Source organism: Gymnodraco acuticeps, unplaced genomic scaffold (genome assembly GCF_902827175.1).
Source record: "Gymnodraco acuticeps unplaced genomic scaffold, fGymAcu1.1, whole genome shotgun sequence".
NCBI classification, from domain to species: domain Eukaryota; kingdom Metazoa; phylum Chordata; class Actinopteri; order Perciformes; family Bathydraconidae; genus Gymnodraco; species Gymnodraco acuticeps.
In genome coordinates, this window is record NW_022992222.1 from 1,265,033 (window position 1) to 1,286,137 (window position 21,105).

Below are 21,105 nucleotides of genomic sequence, written 5' to 3' on the forward strand. Positions count from 1 at the left end.
CCCGCGTCCAACGCCCACTACACCACTGAATATACCTCTCAATGATATTCATTTGCCTGAGGGTTTGTTTCATAATCCTGTTTACTTGTGTTCCCCTCTCAGCACCCCATCCTTCTCCAGCTAATGTGACTCATGGATTTATTTGTTCCGTGTTTCTCTCAGTGTGCCTCTCTCTGTACGGCTGTCCCACCACTGTCATACTCACTTTGTCTGCTGTAGCATGCAACATCAGCTCATTCAGAGAGTCAGGTTTTATTTCCTTTAATAAGACCAAGTCACGGAGGGGTGAGAGCGCCCCATAATAATGCATTTATTCCTGCTCCCTGCCCATTAACTCCGCTGTTCAGTCGTGGTTTGCTTCTGTCTGACACAACAATGTTCATGTGGAGAACTGAAAGAAGGTACAAACTCCATTAGAGGCTCTTACATAATGTGGTTATGTCATCATTTAATTATATTTACATGGCTGACATCTCGCTCCGTATCACTCATGATGAATATGGAAAGTTGCCACAATGAGTGCTGCAGCATTGTTGTCTTTATGAGTCATAGAAGGAGACGCAGACTGGTCTTTGCATAACTTTCGCCACATGTTGTAAATTCATCAGGGCTTTTAATCTCTAATTGGGACTTGGAGCATGTCCTCGGATGCCCATTAAATTCCAGTGAATTATAAATGACGTGCTAATAAATGTTCCCACCTCTTCCTTATTTAGTGGGAATGCTGATACAGCATTCCCACTACTTGTTCTTCTACGCACAAAATTCTTTATTATTATTCCGCCGGGTTTTTTGCGCCTCTTGTGCTCCCACAATCCACATCGCAGAAACTCCGTTCAAACATCAAAACGTTCAGCTCGATCGGGAATCAATGGCTATTACTTTTCTCATTCATAACTTTCATAATTCGCGAGATATATCCCATAATTCATCACATTTTTAACATGGAAGTCAATGGAGAAACTCTTCAGACTTGAAAAATCTTCATGCGACTTAAACTGCTAACTGTTCCTTCATACTTTCACTCAGAAACCTCATTCTAACTTTAAAATGTTTCACATCTTTCTGACATTATTCATATTACAGCAACAACTTTTAAATCAGATTCATACTTTTAGAAATATTAAACATTGTTCAGACCTTGGTAAAGAGCATAGACTGTATAAATGGACGTAGGGTCCGTGAAGTCACCCATAGGATTCTGCAGAGTTGCCGAGAAGCCCTTAGTAGGCGGAGTCGGCCACTAACGGCTCGACGGTGACGTCAGAGTTTAACTCCCGCCTGCTCCAAATAAGGGCAAAGAGGCGGGACTTCCTGCCACCGAGCTGGAAGTTCCAGAGCTAGCTGAAGCTACCAAGCAAAGCTAACATGCTCCCCATCTGCACACTGCCGTCGCATTTTACGTTTCTAAGGTAAGCGGACATGAAACTATTCAGCAAAACTATAAATAATAATTGAAGTTATTGAGTTTTTAGCATAATACTTCAGAATCTTAAAATCCCTTAACGTTTGTATGCAATTGTGCTAAATTCAACACTGGAATCAAGCAAATATTAATGTTTGTATGACATTAGTTATTTATATTTTGATATCACTTAATTATACGTTTAATACATTTAAGTCAAGCTAAGGTACATGTGATGGTAGCTAGTTAGCGCTCTTACCTGTGAGGCCTCCTCCAAACAGCATAATAACCAGACTGTATCATTACAACTAAGTACCATTCTAGATCCTTGACTTTAGACAAACAATTCAAAAGACAACATGTATTTAAAGACCAATCTTTATTTGAATGTGCCTCTTAACCTGATATATTAGTTATACAGTAATAGTATTGACAATCTAAAAAAACTGAGCAACTCAACAGTGAACTTTATGTTTCTTATTGTCTAAAGCATTTATTATTTTCATTTTCCCCCTCTCATATTCAGTGTGGACGGATTGAGACAGCGTGGTGTCCAGAGAGCAGCAGAGACTTCAGGGAGAAACCTCGGTGTGATGGACGTCCTGTTGGTTTGGAGAGGACTGAGGGTCTTTCCTCAGCGAGGAGGACCAGGCCTGATGGAGGAGCCCATGCTGGGCATAGCTGATACCAACTGCACAGGCCTAGTCTGTCACTTTATTTGACTAAATGTGTTTACTTATACATTTCATAGGTGTACACCATAGACTGTATATATAAATGGACGTAGGGTCCGTGACGTCACCCATAGGATTCTGCAGAGTTTCCGTGAAGCCCTTAGTAGGCGGAGTCGGCTACTAACGGCTCGACAGTGACGTCAGAGTCTAACTCCCGCCTTCTCCCGCCTGCTCCAAATAAGGGCAAAGAGGCGGTGCTGAGGCGGAGCCGAGGCGGGACAGGGCGGGACCTGCTGCCAACGAGCGTGACGTTCCAGACCTAGCTCAGGCTAAGAAGCTAAGCTAACATGCTCTCAGTATTAAGCTAACAACCTATGCTAACAACACAGTCTATGCTAACAACCCAGCTTGCGGTCACTGCTCCTCGTTCCCGGCATATTCTGAAGGTAAGATACCCTGTAACTTTACAAAACTTGTCCTTTTGATTTAAATGTTCTTGAACCTACACTATACAATTGTTTTTTAAGTGCTTCACCGTTTTTCAAATATAAATGTCATTTGTAACTAAACTTTGTAAACTAGCAGAGATATGGCCAGTGTTGCGTGAATTAAATTGAATTAATGAAATATGACTGTAGAAAAAGAAAGGTGCTTTTATATTGATTAAACCATTTTTATTTATTTCAGCATTAAGAAAAAAGAAGATGGCAACCTCCTCCACGCCAAACTGCACAACCTGTAAGTTGATGGTCCTGGCTTACTTTACATTACTTCAGATGGTTGACATTACACACAAACATACTATCCATATATGTATATATATATACATGTGTGCACAATTGTAGATAAACAGCACACAGTATATAAATATATATATATATATAAACTGTGTGCTGTTAATCTGTTTTTTGAGGTTTTGCTCTCTTGTTACTTTTAACCATACGGGTGTGATTTCATAGTTATTTTGTATGTTATTGTCAAAGGAACAAAATGAGCAACCCTTTATACTTTCATTTATTTTCCTCCCATAGTGACTGTATGGATAATCGGAGACAGCTATGTCCGGCGTGGAGCCCAGAGAGCTACAGAGACCATCGGCAGCAACCTTGGCCTCGACCTGAGGGTGTGCTGGTTCGGTTGGGGTGGACTGCGCTGGAGAGGTTGTAGCAGGACAGGGAGAAAGTAAACCCACTCCTACAGATTCTCTGAGAAAAAGGGGAGTGGCTAATCAAGCACCCCTGAGAGAAACTGGAGGAAACAATCAAGAGAATGATTGGCACCTGTGTGCTGTTAAAAGGAGGACAGCATGTCATTCGAAAGAGGGAGACAGAAGCAAGAGGAAGTTGGAATCGAACAAGGAGAAACGTGGATTCTTGAGGACATCATCTGCTGAATCAGGCTATTTTTTGGGAGTTTTTGCCACTGAACCCAGGAGCTGTTGGGGAAACATTCAACTTTCCCCTTCCAAGTTAACCCTGCAATCCAGTGAGCTATTCTGGCCTGTCACCCTCAGATAAGTGGTTCTCACTACACCAATATCATTTCTCCTCCTCTAGCACTCTACCCACACACACACCCCACACTCTGAACTGGAAAAGCTGAACTTTACAACTTTACTTTCACACATCCTTATCCCCTGAAATACACTCCTAAACTGAGTGACAAAGGACAAAAAAGACTTCTCCCCTCCCCCACACTCACTCACAGTCAATCCCCAGGATGTATTGATGTTTTGTGAGTTAACTTGGCTTATTTGTTTGTATGTATTGGAGTTAAGTTTATCTGGTAAATGGTCTGTGACATGAGTATGTTTGTTTGATGTACTGATTTATTATTTGGAGTCAACAAAAATACAGACATTTGATGTTGAAAGTGAATTGATTTATTATTTTTCCTTTGTAAAATTCAGTAGCTAGGTCACCGGGCTATCCCTCTTTTTCTGTATCTAAAAAGTTTAAATTATTCGTTCAGGGATAAGACCTACGCTACAAGGTGTCATCCCCTTCTTTTCCTACTCCCTGCGAGGAAAAGCAGTCCCGGATGTCCTCCTCATCCACTGTGGCGGCAATGACTTGGGGGATGTGCCCAGTGTTCAGTTGCTGAACCAGATGAAGGAGGACCTGCACCAGCTTCACCATCGGCACCCTGGCATGAAGATCATGCTCTCCCAGATAAACCAAAAATAAATAAATGACATTCATATTTTCCCTTCTTTTGTCTACTGCTTACTGAAAATGTTAGTTATCACATCAAAATCCGACTATCAAATGAAAGGATAAGCTAACCATACAATACAGAAAACATTACACATTAAGGCTCAAATCTTTTCCCACGCCGTAGCGGTCTGAAAAGAGTCCCAAGTTTAAAAACACAAAATCTTGACAATGAATAATATCCTGTCATTTATCAGTGACAATGCAAACAACAAGAAGGTCTCCCCTAATCCCATGTATTTTGGCATCAACTATGTCATAAGCATACCATATTAGAATGTAATTATGAAGTGCAATACCCACAATCCCTACAGGGTCGTAACATCACAGAAGATAATACCTATTAGAGTTTCGAAATTGTTCAGTATGCAGATAAATATTTGTTTTACAATAGAAACATTTTTCTCAATAAATGTTCCCACATGTTGTGAGCATCAACTTTAAATCTTTTGTCAACAAATAAAACATCTTAATTTCCTTCACGACAACATTTTGTTTATAACACCACTACATTAACAATAAGCATAGGAAAATGATAAATGTCTACATTTAAGATTGTGCTTTTAGTCTTTATTTAATCAGATCTATTTCACATTGAAAATGTGATAAATACACAAGCCACATTGAAAGTTACATCTTGCATTTGTTGACTTAAGTACACTAGAACATAAATGAAAGATGTGCAACAACTGTATCTAATTAAAATGATGTAATTTATGTACAGGGTTGGGAGGGCTACTTGCCAAAAACAAAACAAAAAAAGTATCAAGATATAAAAGTAATGTAACCTGATAACTTTATTTTTCTTTTGGATTACCTCAATATCAAATGCAATGCAAATAAACACAGGAGAGAAGAAATATTAATATTATTTGTTTACTTAAATGTATAATATAATACCATAAAACAGATTCAGGCAGTAGGTGTATAGATTCACAATTAAAGTATTAGCCTACAGAACAGTACCGCTTCCAGAGAAGAGATACAATTTGATCATTTTACAACAAACACTATACTGTATGCTCTTTTTAGGTTTTGAATAAGATTGTAATCCTGAGTTTCCCTATTATTAAAAAAAGTAAAACTAATCCGATTACATATTTTCCTATGTAACTAAGGATTACACTTTCCTTTTTTTCTATACGATCTTGATTCGTGTTAGATGTAATCCATTACTACCTAAACCAATAAAAGTCATAACTTTTGGAAAATTGTCTCAAGTTATAACGTATGCCTTCAATCTCTTTCATGTGGAGAAGACATCACATTGGCCGAGGCGTTGCAACTTCCCTCAAGCGTCCTACATGAAAGAAAGATCACATGTTAAAAATGTGTGCACAAACTATTCAGTATGACCCGTCTTAGTTTAAAGCCCAAGTGTAAGAGTGAACAGAGGCGGAGTCTGCCTGTTTTCCAATTTGTTTTGTTTGTTGGCTGCTGCTACCCAAACCAACATCCTCACAAGCATTGACTGTTGGAATGTCATTATGCTCCACATGTGGAACAACAAAGGCTTCTTCAGGTGTGTCTTGTATCATAATGATATTGCTCTGATCAGCAGCAAGACTGTTTTCACCACTACCATGGTCTACATCTGCAACCTCCTCATTGCTGTTAACAGTCGAACTAGGACTGTCACTTACCTAGTCATTGTTCCTCACCCTGCTTTTCCTTCTAGGCTGTTGTTCTTTGCCATTGGTGAAATAGAAAATGGTGGGCACTGAAGTGTTTTTCAGGCATCTCCTTACCTAATAAAAATAATAAACAAAAACACATACAATAACTTTTTGAGGTCTGTAGATATTCAACTTTCTTTTGAATAATGTTGTTTTAAATTTAAGAGTGCATTATAAAAGACAATAGAGGGCCAACATGTTAACTATGCAGTTAATCCATTCAACAATTACGTGTTTCCAAGATTCAGATTCAAAGGATTTATGTCATATGCACATAGGCTACAGTGTAGGAATGGCAATGAAAATCATCTGTCCCGAGCTCCTCCAACAATGCAACATAGTTATATAAGACATAAAACAATAAAATAAATTCAAAATTAAATTAAGAATAATAAATTAGTGCAGGCAGAAATCTATATACACGTAAATATAATAAGACATATGCAAGAACAGAATGTAAAGATAAATATAGTAAGATGAAATTAAATCCTTTTTTTTTTACAGTGATAGCTGTTAAGATAAATAAGTTATAAGATGACAACAGATGAATGAATGTTGCTATTAAAATAATGTAAAAAAAGGTAATATAATTCATCTGTTTTTAACATAGAGTATGTGGGGGGAAATGGCAATTATCTATCTATGATAAAGAGTCTTTGCATAAATTGAAGAGAAATGTGATGGTTTGCAAAAAAATTCGATTTCTATGTTTCTATACTTAACTGGCAAAATCTTAATTTGGCCTTTAATCAAAAGAACATTACTCATCACTGATGTGCAAGCTGTGCCATAACAATTATTTAGCATTGTATGATGTATAACATGTATTTAATTAGTAACAACAATTTACACTCACAAATGGAACCAAGTTTTTTTTTTTTTTTAAAGGATCTGTACCCATGAGTCCGTGTTGAAGTGATGACTCTCAAAGTGTTCACTGCACAGGCGGAGAAACGTTGGGGGTCCATTTATTCCTCCGGATGTTCAGCACCCACTGGTCCAGCCTGTCTGGATCACCTAAAGGAAACCTTTATTAAAAAATACATGAAAACCGACCCAAAGACAACAGGAGGGTTAATGCCATATTCACTTAATAACGCAACTTTTACAAATATTTCTATATAGTCTGTGTTGGTACATGTAATCTAGGTTGCACATTTCCTGCTGAAATACATGCATGGGCCTACCAAGTTACTGCGTGGCACTTTGGTTTTGATAAAACAGTGTAGTTACACTATATAAATGTTACATTCATAATCAAACGAGACAATATGCAAGATAAATAGCTATTTGTTGTTATTCTTAATGCTTGTCATTCACACGTTAAGAAAATAAAATAAGTACCGATACTAGGGTTGCCAACCGTCCCGTATTAGCCGGGACGTCCCGTATTTGAGCCAAAAGGGGCGTGTCTCATACGGGACTTTGTTTGTCCCGGACTCCCGTGTAAAGGGAAACATAAAAAATATTTGTCTGTTTGCGCGCAATGCAGTGTGTCTGTGTGTTTGTGTGCTCAAGTGCCCGAAGGGCGCTTGGACCGCTCATTTGACAGGGCAGGCACAATGCTCGTGTGTGTGTGTGTGTGTGAGATTTTCTCCGGTGGGCCGCGGTCGCGGCATCATTGTTTGTGTGGCATGTCAGCCTGTTCAGAAAAGACTTGTGTCTTACAACAAACAGTGGGAAGAAAAACACAGTTGGGTAAAGCCTGTGAGTGGAGATCTGTCTCGGGTCTTCTGCGTGTGTGTGCGTGCGTGTGTGTGTGTGTGTCAGGCTTGGAATTTCATCATTTTAGGGGCAAGGCCATTTGGCCTTCCCATTCACATTTTTTTTAAGGGCACAAAGGCCACATGACAGGGCACAAAGGCCGTTTGGTTAAATTACGCTGGTCAATCAACATGACTGAAAAGTGTAGCACTAACGTCAACACCAGTCGTTTTACAAATGGCTGAATAGCAATAGTGTTTCTTAAAGGTATACGTTAAGTTCAGCCATAAACCACATAAGTCAGTCATGTATTATATCAAAACCGCTTAGCAAGAAAAATACTAGATTCAAAGGTGACAGCTATCTGCTAGCTTGTAGAAGCAACACTAGATTTAGACCCCTTGAAGGGAAGACGTTAGCGCTATCCAAACTAGCTAGCTATCGCTAGTTTTCATGACAAAATGTAACGAGTCGACTTTAAATAGGCTAATACAATGGTAATTACCTATCAATAGTACTTTCTATAAACACGTAAATGTTAAGTCCTTTCAAATACTACCACATACTTCAGTTAAATCATATCAAAACAGCTTGGTCCGCTTGCTTACCTGTGCTTGTCTTGCTCCCGCGGCTGAGGAGGAGACTGTCGGGCCCCTACAGGCATTTCTGACGGAACAATCACAGCAGAGCAATCGCTCTGATCCACAGGCACGGGACTATCGTACTGCGCGCACTAGTATGACTTCACTAGCGTTGTTTACACTGGAACTTTTGACAGGGGCACAAAGGTCACTTTGGCCGTGAATTGCATTTTTTTTTCACAGGGCATCACGGCCAAAGTGCGGGGCAACGACGGCCGTCGTGGCCGTCGTGAAATTCCCACCCTGGTGTGTGTGTGTGTGTGTGTGTGTGTGTGTGTGTGTGTGTGTGTGTGTGTGTGTGTGTGTGTGTGTGTGTGTGTGTGTGTGTGTGTGTGTGTGTGTGTGTGTGTGTGTGTGTGTGTGTGTGTGTGTGTGTGTGTGTGTGTGTGTGTGTGTTAGTCAGCTGATTGATGGGGAAATGCTGGGGAAATGGTTGGTTGAAGGATAACATTAAGTATAATAATGATGTACCGTGCATGTTCACATCATGTATACTTTGCATTACTTAATACCATTTTTCAAATATTTATTTTTTAACATTTTGGAAAAATAACCAATTGTACATCGAGATGCCCAGATGTCCCTAGTGCCCACCTATCCGATTTGAACATGCTGATGTACAATGTGATGTAGTAGCCTAATGCAGGTGTAAGACCATTGTGTTTGTATTGTGTGAAATGTATTTTCTATGCATTTTGAGGGTTTTGGGGGGTTTGACCCCCAAAAACATTTTCGAACCCTAGGGGCTGGCTCCCCCAAAATAATTAAATAACATAACCCTAAGCTGACCCTAACCCTAAAACCGAAATAAAGTAACAAAAAAAAGTAACTAAATCCGCCAGAAACCCGAAAATATTCGCACGCGCGCGGGGGACACGTGCATGTGTCCCGTTTCTCCATTTCTGGAAGTTGGCAACCCTAACCGATACATAGCAGAACAATTGTGGCGATGTTCAGCTTAATAAGCCTTGTTCAACATCATTTCTTTAGCTAATACTATAGAAGGCTGCAGGCGAACCAAGTCCGCGTTTCGCTGCATTCCTTGATCTCCAGTTATAACGCCGGGCTCCGCCGCTGGCCGAAGCTAACGGAGCCGCAAAGGGCTAGCTACGGCTCCGGTTAGCTTCGGCGGCCACCACTGGGATAATTGGGTCCCCTCTTAACATTTGCTCCCATTTAGCATTATGGGCGTCATAGCCATAGACTATAACAGTCTTACCCAAGGCTGAATCATAAACTAAACTGTATATATATATATATATATATATATATATATATATATATATATATATACATGTATAAAGGGTTACGTCCTTAGCTGGCTAATAAGCTACATAACAAGCTAAGCTAACAAGCACACACACACCTGCTAACGGGGTTAACATGTATAATATTATCATTTTACTCACCGAAAAAAGCTGAGAGTAGACTTCTTGGAAGTTCTGTTAGTACATTCAAGCGCACAGCACGACATTTTAATTGTCTGGTATTTGTAACAATATTCCCACAATCACCACGAACACGGCTAAAGCTAAAGGAATAGTACAGTAACTACGACTAACTAACGTTGTAGCCTCTATGGTTGTAGCCTAGCAGAGTGGACAAGTTGCTGTTAGCTGACAGTGAGGCATGTCCGTGTCCATCAAAGTGACCACGCCCTAATTTATGCAAAAACTTTAAGACCTAATATAAATAAAAGGGTCGTGTTAGAAAACAATTCACTCACAGATCCATAATCATGAAGGTGGAATCTAACTATATCGATAATAAAAATGTATGGAGCCAGGGGTAGAAACATGTTTTTTTCTGCTGTAAAATTGGGCATTTTAACATGGGGTCTATGGAAATTGCTCCTTTCTGCAGCCATCGCCTATCGGCCAATATATGAACTGCAGTGTGTGGCACTTCCGTATTGGCTTCCCGGCTCTACCCCAGAGTTTGCCGCTTGGTGTACACCAGGGGTACTCAAATACAAATCTTAAAGGTCCAAAATAAATGTTTCAATAAGACAAAGGTCCGTTTATTACGGTCATTCAAACTTTTAAACAATTGCAACAAGATTCTTAACACGAGGTTGCAAAAACAAAAATAATCTGTATGCAGCAGTTTTCATTGTTATTGTTTCTGTGCTTGACCCCTCAGAGTCGCAGTGTAAGAGCTGCACGTTAGGAATAAAGGCAGCTGCACCCTCTTTCATTCAGCATTCCCATTATTGCTTTATAAATGTCTTGCCCCCTTGTGTGTCCACTGAGGTTCGTCAGGCCCAACACATCTTCAACAAACTCCCCCTTTGCCTCATCATAAAAACTCACAAACACCAGCAACTGAGCATTGTCAGTGGTGTCAGTGGACTCACCCACAGCTAAGGAAATGCACTGTGCATTTTTTATTCCATCACAAAGCTGATGAATCAAATCACCAGCCAGTATTTATGTTCTTCTGGTTGCTGTGGAATCTGAGAGGGGGATTTGCTTGATTTGACCTGTTATTTCCTCTTTTTGTTTGCCTTCAACATGGTCGCCATCACTTCAGTCATGCATTCTTTTATACTGCAGTTATTATCCAGTGGAAAGTCCTTACCTACTGGCCTAGTTAAATCAAAGTGGTTACTTTTTTTTGGCTGGGCAGTGTAGTTTTAAACACCGTCTTATTTGACTTTCTCAGGACTTAAAACAGTTTTTTGGGGGCAGACCCCCTCAAAGAAAACAATATATTTACACACGTAAGGTCATCATCTTAATAGTTTTGTATGCTCATCCGTGAGCAGAGCATCAAGTTGACATGTCTATTACAGCTGAATGCGGCGATTACCATCTTGTTCAGCAAAACGCCTCACAAACGTATTAAGATCACAGCTTTAGTGCGTTTTGATTCAATGCTGAGTACAGTCAAACTGACAGTCTCTTCTCTGTCATTGTAGACCGCAAATACCTCATTCCTTCAGTGCTTGGGTCCGAATGCTTCTCGTTTTGCGCCGTCCAGTTAAAAATGAAATCGCCGCCAAATCGTATGTCCACGCTCGCGCCAGGACCGGGGGAGGGGTTACATGACGTGCATCTTGTGCTGCATTCACTTGCACTCGGACATTAGAGACTTTCTCTCATAAATGTCCGATGAGCCACAACTTTTCTTTCAAAACAAATCTGCCAACTGGGGTGGCAAGGCTATTTTTAGGGTGTCAGTTGCCACCCCGGTAGGTGAAACTAGGCTACTAGCTACAGTACAGATGGAACTAGATGAGCTGTTAACTCTCGCTCTGAATTTTTTTTGTTTTTGTTTTAATTCTCGCTCTGACTTAGACAGGTTGAAAGAGACACACACATTTTTCCCACCCGCAGTCCGCGAAGACCCGCCCTACTGTGCCTTTGATTCGCAGATTGTTTGGGGGAAAAAAACGCTGACTGGATGCTGAATGTGATTGGACCAAAGCGTTGACACACACAGGTGGAACACAGTGGAACAGTCAGACATGCAGAGCGCTGTTTGCAGTGGACATAGCGGAGAATTTTGACTCGTTGCGAATGCGTTGTGGCGATGTCTCACATATAATACAGAGAGATCATACATATGAAAAGTATAATTTGCTCAGAGTCCGGAGACAGTGGTGGTTCGGTCCGGATCCGGACCGGAGTCCGTAGTTTGAGGATGCCTGGTGTACACCTTCTGTCCACATGTGCTTTTTATTTAAAACATGTTTGATTAACTTTTGGTTCACATTTCAATAAATTGCATTTGTATTTGCACTCCTTTCGTCCATTATCCTTACTGAAAATGTTAGATAACACATTCACATCTGACTGAAGATTGGCCCCATTTATGTATGTTACGATCTCACTAGGGATGAGGAAGTCAACACACACCAGAATATAATTGGTAATAATTATAATAGGGTTTAATGAATAACAACAAAAGGGTGTACAACAAAATAAGAACAAAAGTAGCCTAAGCCAAACAAAGGTACGGACACCACAGCATTTCAGAAAACACCACAGCATTTCAGAAAACACAACAGCATTTCACAAAACGCCATAGCATTTCACAAAACGCCACAGCATTTCAGAAAACGCCACAGCATTTCAGAAAACGCTGCAGCATTTCACAAAACACAACAGCATTTCACAAAACGCTACAGCATTTCACAAAACACCACAGCATTTCAGAAAACACCACAGCATTTCAGAAAACACCACAGCATTTCACATTGGACGGAAAGGGTATTCCTTTAGGGAGAACACTTCTTGTTTGTGATTGAACAGAGCCAGCCAGAGAAGCACTACTGTGATTGGTTGTTTTTGCTGCCAGTCAAGAAATGACGCTTCGCGATTGGTCAACACCCGACAGCGCAATATGTCCCAACACATTAGCCGTTAGCACAAACTCAGAGCTCACAGCTCCTCATATCTGTTCAGAAACTGGACAAAAGTTAAACATGAACAAACCACAGACTGTCTATGTCATGGCGAATACAGTCGCTGCTTTATTTGTGTCTGTATGACGTTGTTGTGAGTGTGGACGGAGCAGCTACAGGTTAGTTTAGCCTAATGGATCCGATTCAGAAAACACGCATTTTAAAAGCTTTTCGCCTGCCGTCTTGTCTGCAGACTTGTCAAAGCATTAATTCATGGTTTTTACTAACTGTTATCAGTATGTAGTTACTTCGGCATCACTTTGAAACGTGTATTACAATTAAATCACGGTCAAATATGTTCATTTTGTTGTAGTTGGTATCTCCCATAGAATTTACATGGAGATACGCCCGGCCCCCTCTCCGGCGCGTCTTGTTTGAATGACAGGAGCAAACACAGCTGACAGCCGCGGTGAAACTCGAGCGATTAGAGCGATGCAAATATTGGGTAGTCTACCATAGCATTGACATGGAGATAAGCCCCTTAAAAACCATGAATTAATAAAGCATTAATTCTGTGTTTACTCCTGTCATTCAAACAAGACGCTGGAGAGGGGGCGGGCCGTATCTCCATGTAAATCCTATCGGAATCGGATCGATCAGGCTAAACTAACCTGTAGCTGCTGACCACCCGACCACACTTACAACAACGTCATACAGACATAAATAAAGCAGCGACTTGTATTCGCCATGACATAGACAGTCTGTGTTTTGTATATGTTGAACTTTTGTCCAGTTTCTGAACAGATATGAGGAGCTGTGAGCTCTGAGTGTGTGCTAACAGCTAACGGCTGATGTGTTGGGTCAATCACGAAGCGTCATTTCTTGACTGGCAGCAAAAACAACCAATCATAGCAGTGCTTCTATGGCTCTGTCCAATCACAAACAAGAAGTGTTCTCTCTAAGGAATACCCTTTCCGTCCAATGTGAAATGCTGTAGTGTTTTCTGAAATGCTGTGGTGTTTTGTGAAATGCTGTGGCGTTTTGTGAAATGCTGTGGCGTTTTGTGAAATGCTGTGGCGTTTTGTGAAATGCTGTGGCGTTTTCTGAAATGCTGTGGTGTTTTGTGAAATGCTGTGGCGTTTTGTGAAATGCTGCGGCGTTTTGTGAAATGCTGTTGTGTTTTGTGAAATGCTGTGGCATTTTGTGAAATGCTGTGGCGTTTTGTGAAATGCTGTGGTGTTTTGTGAAATGCTGTGGCGTTTTGTGAAATGCTGTGGCGTTTTGTGAAATGCTGTGGTGTTTTGTGAAATGCTGTGGCGTTTTCTGAAATGCTGTGGTGTTTTGTGAAATGCTGTGGCGTTTTGTGAAATGCTGCGGCGTTTTGTGAAATGCTGTTGTGTTTTGTGAAATGCTGTGGCATTTTGTGAAATGCTGTGGTGTTTTGTGAAATGCTGTGGTGTTTTGTGAAATGCTGTGGCGTTTTGTGAAATGCTGTGGCGTTTTGTGAAATGCTGTGGCGTTTTGTGAAATGCTGTGGCGTTTTGTGAAATGCTGTTGTGTTTTGTGAAATGCTGTGGCGTTTTGTGAAATGCTGTGGCGTTTTGTGAAATGCTGTGGCGTTTTGTGAAATGCTGCGGCGTTTTGTGAAATGCTGCGGCGTTTTGTGAAATGCTGTAGTGTTTTCTGAAATGCTGCGGCGTTTTGTGAAATGCTGTTGTGTTTTGTGAAATGCTGTGGCGTTTTGTGAAATGCTGTTGTGTTTTCTGAAATGCTGTTGTGTTTTGTGAAATGCTGTGATGTCTTGCACTTCAGGGCCACCGTACAAAGGAGCCAAAATGGCGCAGGCGCTAAATAACAGAAGGAGGACTCTAAAGGTGAGCCTAATAACACAGCTGTGATTCCTAACTAATCACCACTAATTGAAGGAAGCTGCAGGGGAATGCAGCTAACAAAGGGGAAACTACACACACTACTCTAAACATATATCAACACGCTACTCTGAGCACCTATATCATCACGCTAACACACAACACTAAACACGGATCACACAAGTTCTAACAAGTCTAACGTGTCCACGACACAGTAGCAAAATTAGTGAAGCATCTGATCGCAGCAGAGCCTCCAGAGTGGTAGTTGTTCCCGGGCTTTATAATCATCTGCAGCAGGTGTGCGCCGGCGGTGTGCGCCGGCGGTGTGCGCCGGCGGTGTGCGCCGGCGGTGTGCGCCGGCGGGGTGCGCAGCGACTGGAAGACGTCGGGTCCGGCGTACTCCAATCACGATCTTCGGCGGACCAGAGGATGGTTAGCCAATGACGTCAGGGCTACTGGGCAGCTTATTTAAATATTACACACACAGCTGAAAACACTCACAGGCAGATTAATGAGCAGACAGAAACAGCAACCGTAACAGTGACGTTGCAAACTCTGCGGTACAAGGCACAGGTGATGTGAAGCTCATAAAGTGAGGCAAAGAAAAATAATCAGCTGATGGAGTGTAGATGTGGAAATAGCTGCATTCGATCAGCTGACTGTGTTTTCACAATAAAAGTAGGCCAGTCTTTGGTGGCCTTTCCATATAGCGTAGCTCCGGCTAGCGGGTACTTTTCCCCTCTTTTTCCGGCCCCATAAAATCGTGGTTCTATCAGGCCAGGGCCAGGGCTGAACTAGTGACGTCAACACTCTCGACTGCAGATTGGTCAGAGAGAATCGTCACAAGATCGCGCGCGAGATCATCCCTAGCGTCGCATATATATCTAGAAGCAAGCTTGCAGCATTTTTATAAACAGCATTTTTGTAAACGGAGGAGCTACAAAAATGGCAACGTCAAAGAAAAGCACACCGTGGTCGACCGAGAAGGTGACAACGTTCCTACATCTCATTGGTGATGATAAAATCCAGCGGGAGCTCGACGGAACAACTCGAAATGTGAAGAAAAAAAAGCCGATCGCCCCCCCTACACTGCGTTGCTACCCCAGGTCCTAAACTGTAATGGAAATGCGCCACGGCCTCGGACGGCCAGCGAGGCAGCCCGAGGCCTGAGCGAGGACGCTTAGGGACGCTTAAACGGGGCTACCCCGCTGCAGTGGAAATGTTCCATTAGTGAATGTCCTGTACTGGTCTGAAAATCTCATAACATCAGCTTTTAATGTTCCTCTTGGATGTTTTTCTTGACCCTCAGAGAAGGAGAACATGTTGTGTCTTTCAGGCATGTCCTTTCCTAATAAAAATGACAGGAAACATAAAACATATTATTGCAGAACAAGTGTGATATTTATGAAAGTGGTGTGTTTGTGTGTTTAGATGCTGTAGATATAATTATTTTGTAATTGTAATGTTTTTTTTGATTTCAACAGTGAGCTACAGTACAAAGACAATCAGATTATGAATGAACAGTATGAAGTTCATCAACATTGAAATATATGTTATTATCGAAATAATATTTAACTGTTATCAAAACGTAGTGCAACTGTAGAAGCTTGCTCTGTTGTCTCACTGAAAGAATAACTTTTACCACGTTTTTTACAGACAATAGTGAGAGATAAATAGTAGCAGTTCTCACTATGTGTTAAATATCTTTGCCTTCAATACATTAGAAAGCTGACAAAGTCATATTGCTTGTTATCATCTAAATGTAACTTTTTGCATGGAAAAAAACCTCAACTTCACTGATGTGTAGGTGATCTAGTATTTAGTATTGTTTAATGGAATGTATATCAGTGTATTAAAGTCAATACTTCATTTATTTAAACCAATATCTTTCTTGATTCTTTGTACAGTATGAAAAAATAGTATTTGTACCTGTGCTGAAGTTCACTGCTGTGAGGAGTCCAGTTCTGTCTCTCACTCTCTGGTCCAGCCTGTCTGCATCACCTGGACACCTTAAACAAACAGATATATATGTAAAGTACCATGTGTACAAACAATATAACTGATTCTCTTCTGTTGAACATGTTGGATTGTGTATTGTCCTTTTTATTTTACTGTAACTTTGGAAGTTGTGTTACCAATGCTTACTGTTTATTTGATACCCATTTGGTAATGCAATTAATAAAAACAACAAGGTTTGGGTTCGTTCTTAAGATATGACTGTGACGTTAACGTGTAAGCTCAATAATGAACTCCAGCTCAACCAACCATATTGTAATATCTAAGTAATCATCTTGAAATATGACATTAATAATTGTAATATACACACATCTTATTGTGAGGTTGATTTCACATACACTACTTCGACATTAGCTTGTCTACATACTTGAGCATAGCCAATTTAAATTAACCTTAGCAATGCATACAGTTCCTACCTACATAATAAAATATCTCTAAGTTACAAGGATGACCTTATTTTATCAACCTCAAACAGAAGCCGTTTGTTCTACAGTATTATCCCACTTAACGCTTAACACTTGTCTATTTCGTTTTAACCTTTACAGTATATATATAGTCTATGATTTTAACTTGGAGGCTACTATTAGCATTGTTAGCACCGATGTAGCTACCACTCGCTAACCCAAGCCTTAACATTCATTACGTAGCTGATTAAAATCATAAACACATAAATAAAGTACTCGAATTTCACTTACAGCAAAACCGCATTCATGCACCGTCTGTTTTAACCACAGAGTGAGTCACAATAGTCCGATATATAAGCATGAAGAACAAACAACCACGGCCGGGGTCAAGTTGTGTTCCCTGGATGAACTGACCAGGCAGAGTCCCTGTAGCTAGGTTCACGGAGCAGCTAGTAGAGAGACAAGAAGCTAACAGCAGCAGTCACTTGACAGAGCTGTCACTCAATGTGACCACGCCCTAATATATGCAAAAACTTTAAGACCTAATATAAATAAAAGGGTCGCGTTAGAAAACAATTCACTCACATATTCATAATCATGAGGAATCTAACTATATCCATAATAATATTTATTGCATCCAGGTGTAGAAACATGTTTTTTTCTGATGTAAAATTGGGCATTTTAACATGGGGTCTATGGAAATTGCTCCTTTCTGCAGTCATCGCCTATCGGCCAATATATGAACTACAGTTGGTGGCACTTCCGTATTGGCGTCTCGGCTCTTCCCCAGAGTTTGCCGCTTGGTAAAGAGGCCTTCTTCAGATTTTAACATTAGTGTGTATTGCACAGCTCGTAGTTTTCGTTAGGCTAGAGTGTGTGATGTCACAACTAGGGTGGAGGACAGCTTGAAATGTGCCTTCGTATTTCTTTTTAAACCTGCCATAACTCCCAAACCCTACATTCCTGAAACATGCTTTTTCATGAGAAACGTAGGAAAACATCTCGTAGCTTGAAAACTCAAAAAACATTAAGCAAAATAAAATGAACAAAATGCCTCTTGAGGGCATGAAGTGACAAAAACGTTCAACATGTCTCCATTAAGAACCATTGTAAATGCAGGCTGATCTTTCCTCACAGCAGCCACCGCACACCTTTAGTTAATCTACCAAAAAGGCCACATTATTAACCCGAAAGTACACAAAGAGCACACTTCAGATGCTCAGGGTCCATGCTTCACGTTTTGAAATTTCACATATATCTGTTACGGTTCTTCAACAAAACGTTCACATGTAAGAGGTTTATCTCTCATTCAGAACAATGGAAAGGCTCTCCTCTCACTGATTACTGCACATCACCATGGAAACCTTTGATCTCTGGGCTCAAGCACAGGTGTTTCATAACGTTGCTAGCTCAAACATAAACACCTGTGTGATGGAACACGATGATGTCATAACTCCAACTGACATGCTCAGAACGCCACCAAACAACACATGATGGTTAACACTGTGGCTCTACATCAAATCTGATGTTATGTAATGTAGTGTTACTATGGCAACGCATCCCTCGCCATAAAACACGATGTTGCTGTAACTCCAATGGACACGGTCCGATCATCCCCCAAACTTCACTTGTATATCACCGGTCCATGCCTCAACAGCCCTATGCCAAATCTAAGATCTCACCATAGGCTTTTTCCATGGAAACGCATCCCTTGCTAAAAAACTCGATTTTGTCGTAACTCATATGAAAATGGTCAAAACACCACCAGACTTCAGATGACAGTTAATGGTCCAGCCCTCAACATTTCTATGTGCCATTAGTGCATTTTCCTCAAAAGCTGTCGCCATGGCAACGCATCCCTCGCCGTAAAACACGATATTGCTATAACTCCTATGAAAATGGTAAAAAAGTGCTCAAACTTAACATGTGTGCTAACAGTCCAGCCGTGAAGACATTTACTTGACAGTTTTAAGATTTCTTCAAATGCCGTTGCCTTGGCAACACAATGTTCGCTATGAAACACGGTTTTCTCATAACTTCAGTGAAAATGCTCAAAATGGCCCAAAACATCACAGGTGTGTTAACGATGCAGCCATCAACACATCTAAGCGTATTATGGGGTGTTATCAAATGCCGTTGCCATGGCGACAGATCATTCGCCATCAAGTTAGTTCAAAAGTTTGCAGTCCAAATATGTTGCTGCTTTTCCAAGCCTTTTTACTTTCTTTATCATCAATCAATCAATCAATGTTTATATAGCCCAATATCACAAATGTTAGATTTGTCTCAGTGGGCTTCACAGTTTGTACAGAATATCAGTATGACATTACGACACCCTCTGTCCTTAGACCCTCACATCGTACAAGGAAAAACTTTCAGAGAAAAACCCAGAGTTTAAAGGGGAAAACATTTTACAGCGTAGGTAGACCTATTGTTTGTAAATGCCAGTGTCTATAATAAGATAATGAATCCACGAGGATGTCAACAATGCTGTGGGAGCCATCTGAGAAGTAGTATGATGAGAGTCAGGCAGGACCGCAGAGACAGGTTCAGCCACGACTCGAAGTCCAGGACTCAAATCCAGAACTCAGGATAGAGGATCCAGGACACAGGACCACAGCAACAGGATCAGCCTCGACTCAGGATCCCAGCGTATATAGACACAAAAAAGAAATTTGGGGGAAGCTGGGTTAATCGGAACATTAGAGTACACAGGTACAGACAGACAGAAGGAAGAAGTAAGGTGTCCCCCGACAGTCCAAGCCTATAGCAGCTAAACTAACGTGTCTACGTACATGCACTCCCTTGGGATAGGTTGAGGGAAAAGGGTAGCAAGTAAGAAGTAAGAAACAGAGGTGGAGAGGCACACGCAGGGAGAAAGGTCCCCACTGGAACCTAAATTGGAATTATTGAGAGGTAAGGAGGTACGCTGTGAATACGGTCTAAACACTCCCCGGCCAGAATAGGCCTCTCGGCAACCTGTTACCCTCTAATAGAACCTTGAGAGGTCAGAGAGGGGAAAGGTTTGGATAAAGAGAAAATAGAATAAATAGATTACAGAAGTAGAGAGTATGAGAAGTAGGGAGAGAGTAGATTTAGAAGAATGAGAGGTAGCAATAACCTTAGTTTTAAATATAACATCTACGTTTTTAGGATTTAAGTGAAATAACTAAAATGTATAGGTGAAGAGGTAAAACGTGTCTACGTAAATGCACTCTTAGATTATTTTATTAACTATAAGCTTTATCAAAAAGGAAGGTCTTAAGCGTACTCTTAAAAACGGATAGGCTGTCTGCCGCCCGAACACAAACTGGAAGCTGATTCCACAAAAGTGGAGCTTGATAAGAAAAGGCTCCCATTGTAATTTTAGAGACTCTAGGAACACCAACAACCCTGCATTCTTTAATTCTCTTATCACACATTCAAGCCCCCAGTGTTCATGTATCAGTTCAATCTAAATTCTTCACTTTCTTCTTACACATTACATTTCAGCATAGCAGTTCAGCACAAAGAATAGAATAGAATTGGAAGGGATGAAACCCTCTTTAATGGTCACACATGCAGAGCACACAGCACACAGTGAAATTTGGCTTCTGCATTTAACCCATCCTTGTACTAGGAGTCTAGTACTAGGAGCAGTGGGCAGCTATTGTACAGCGCCCGGGCAATAAAGCATTCCCACTAGCAATTTCTTCAGGAATTGCATTCTCTAGTTTGAGCAGTACTGTTTATTAGGCGTGGGCCAGCACAGAGGGAGTTTATCCAGTAGTAGTTAAGGTTCACATAGGTCAACTGTGCTTACTGGAGCATCGAGGCTATGACCCTGTTTGTAGTTTAGCATGGTGAGATAAATATTTCGATTCTTCAATTAAAAAGGCATAGGAAAAAATAACCCTGAAGACATCATCATTGTTTTTATCAATGTGAAAAATAAATAATTGGGGTTACAAAATGGGTAGGTGGTATCGAATAATAGAGCATTTGGGTGATTGTGTGTCAACAAATATTATTAAAGAAGCCTTTGTTTACGTAATGGACGCTTGTCTGACAAATAAAAGTCTGATACAAAGGTTTCCAATTGAACACTCATTAGGGCCCGAGCACGAGAGTGCTAGGACCCAACGGCGTCCTAGCACGAAGTGCAAGGATACCTATT

The 21,105-nt window shown here is 40.8% G+C and overlaps 1 long non-coding RNA gene across 1 annotated transcript; it reads left to right on the plus strand.

The window, feature by feature from the left end:
• The first annotated feature begins 2,338 nt into the window (after positions 1-2,338).
• Positions 2,339-3,174, plus strand: LOC117539737. Its single transcript, XR_004568066.1, has 3 exons — positions 2,339-2,525; positions 2,767-2,817; positions 3,111-3,174. It is a non-coding gene; the product is annotated as an uncharacterized LOC117539737 (long non-coding RNA).
• Positions 3,175-21,105: the final 17,931 nt, after the last annotated feature.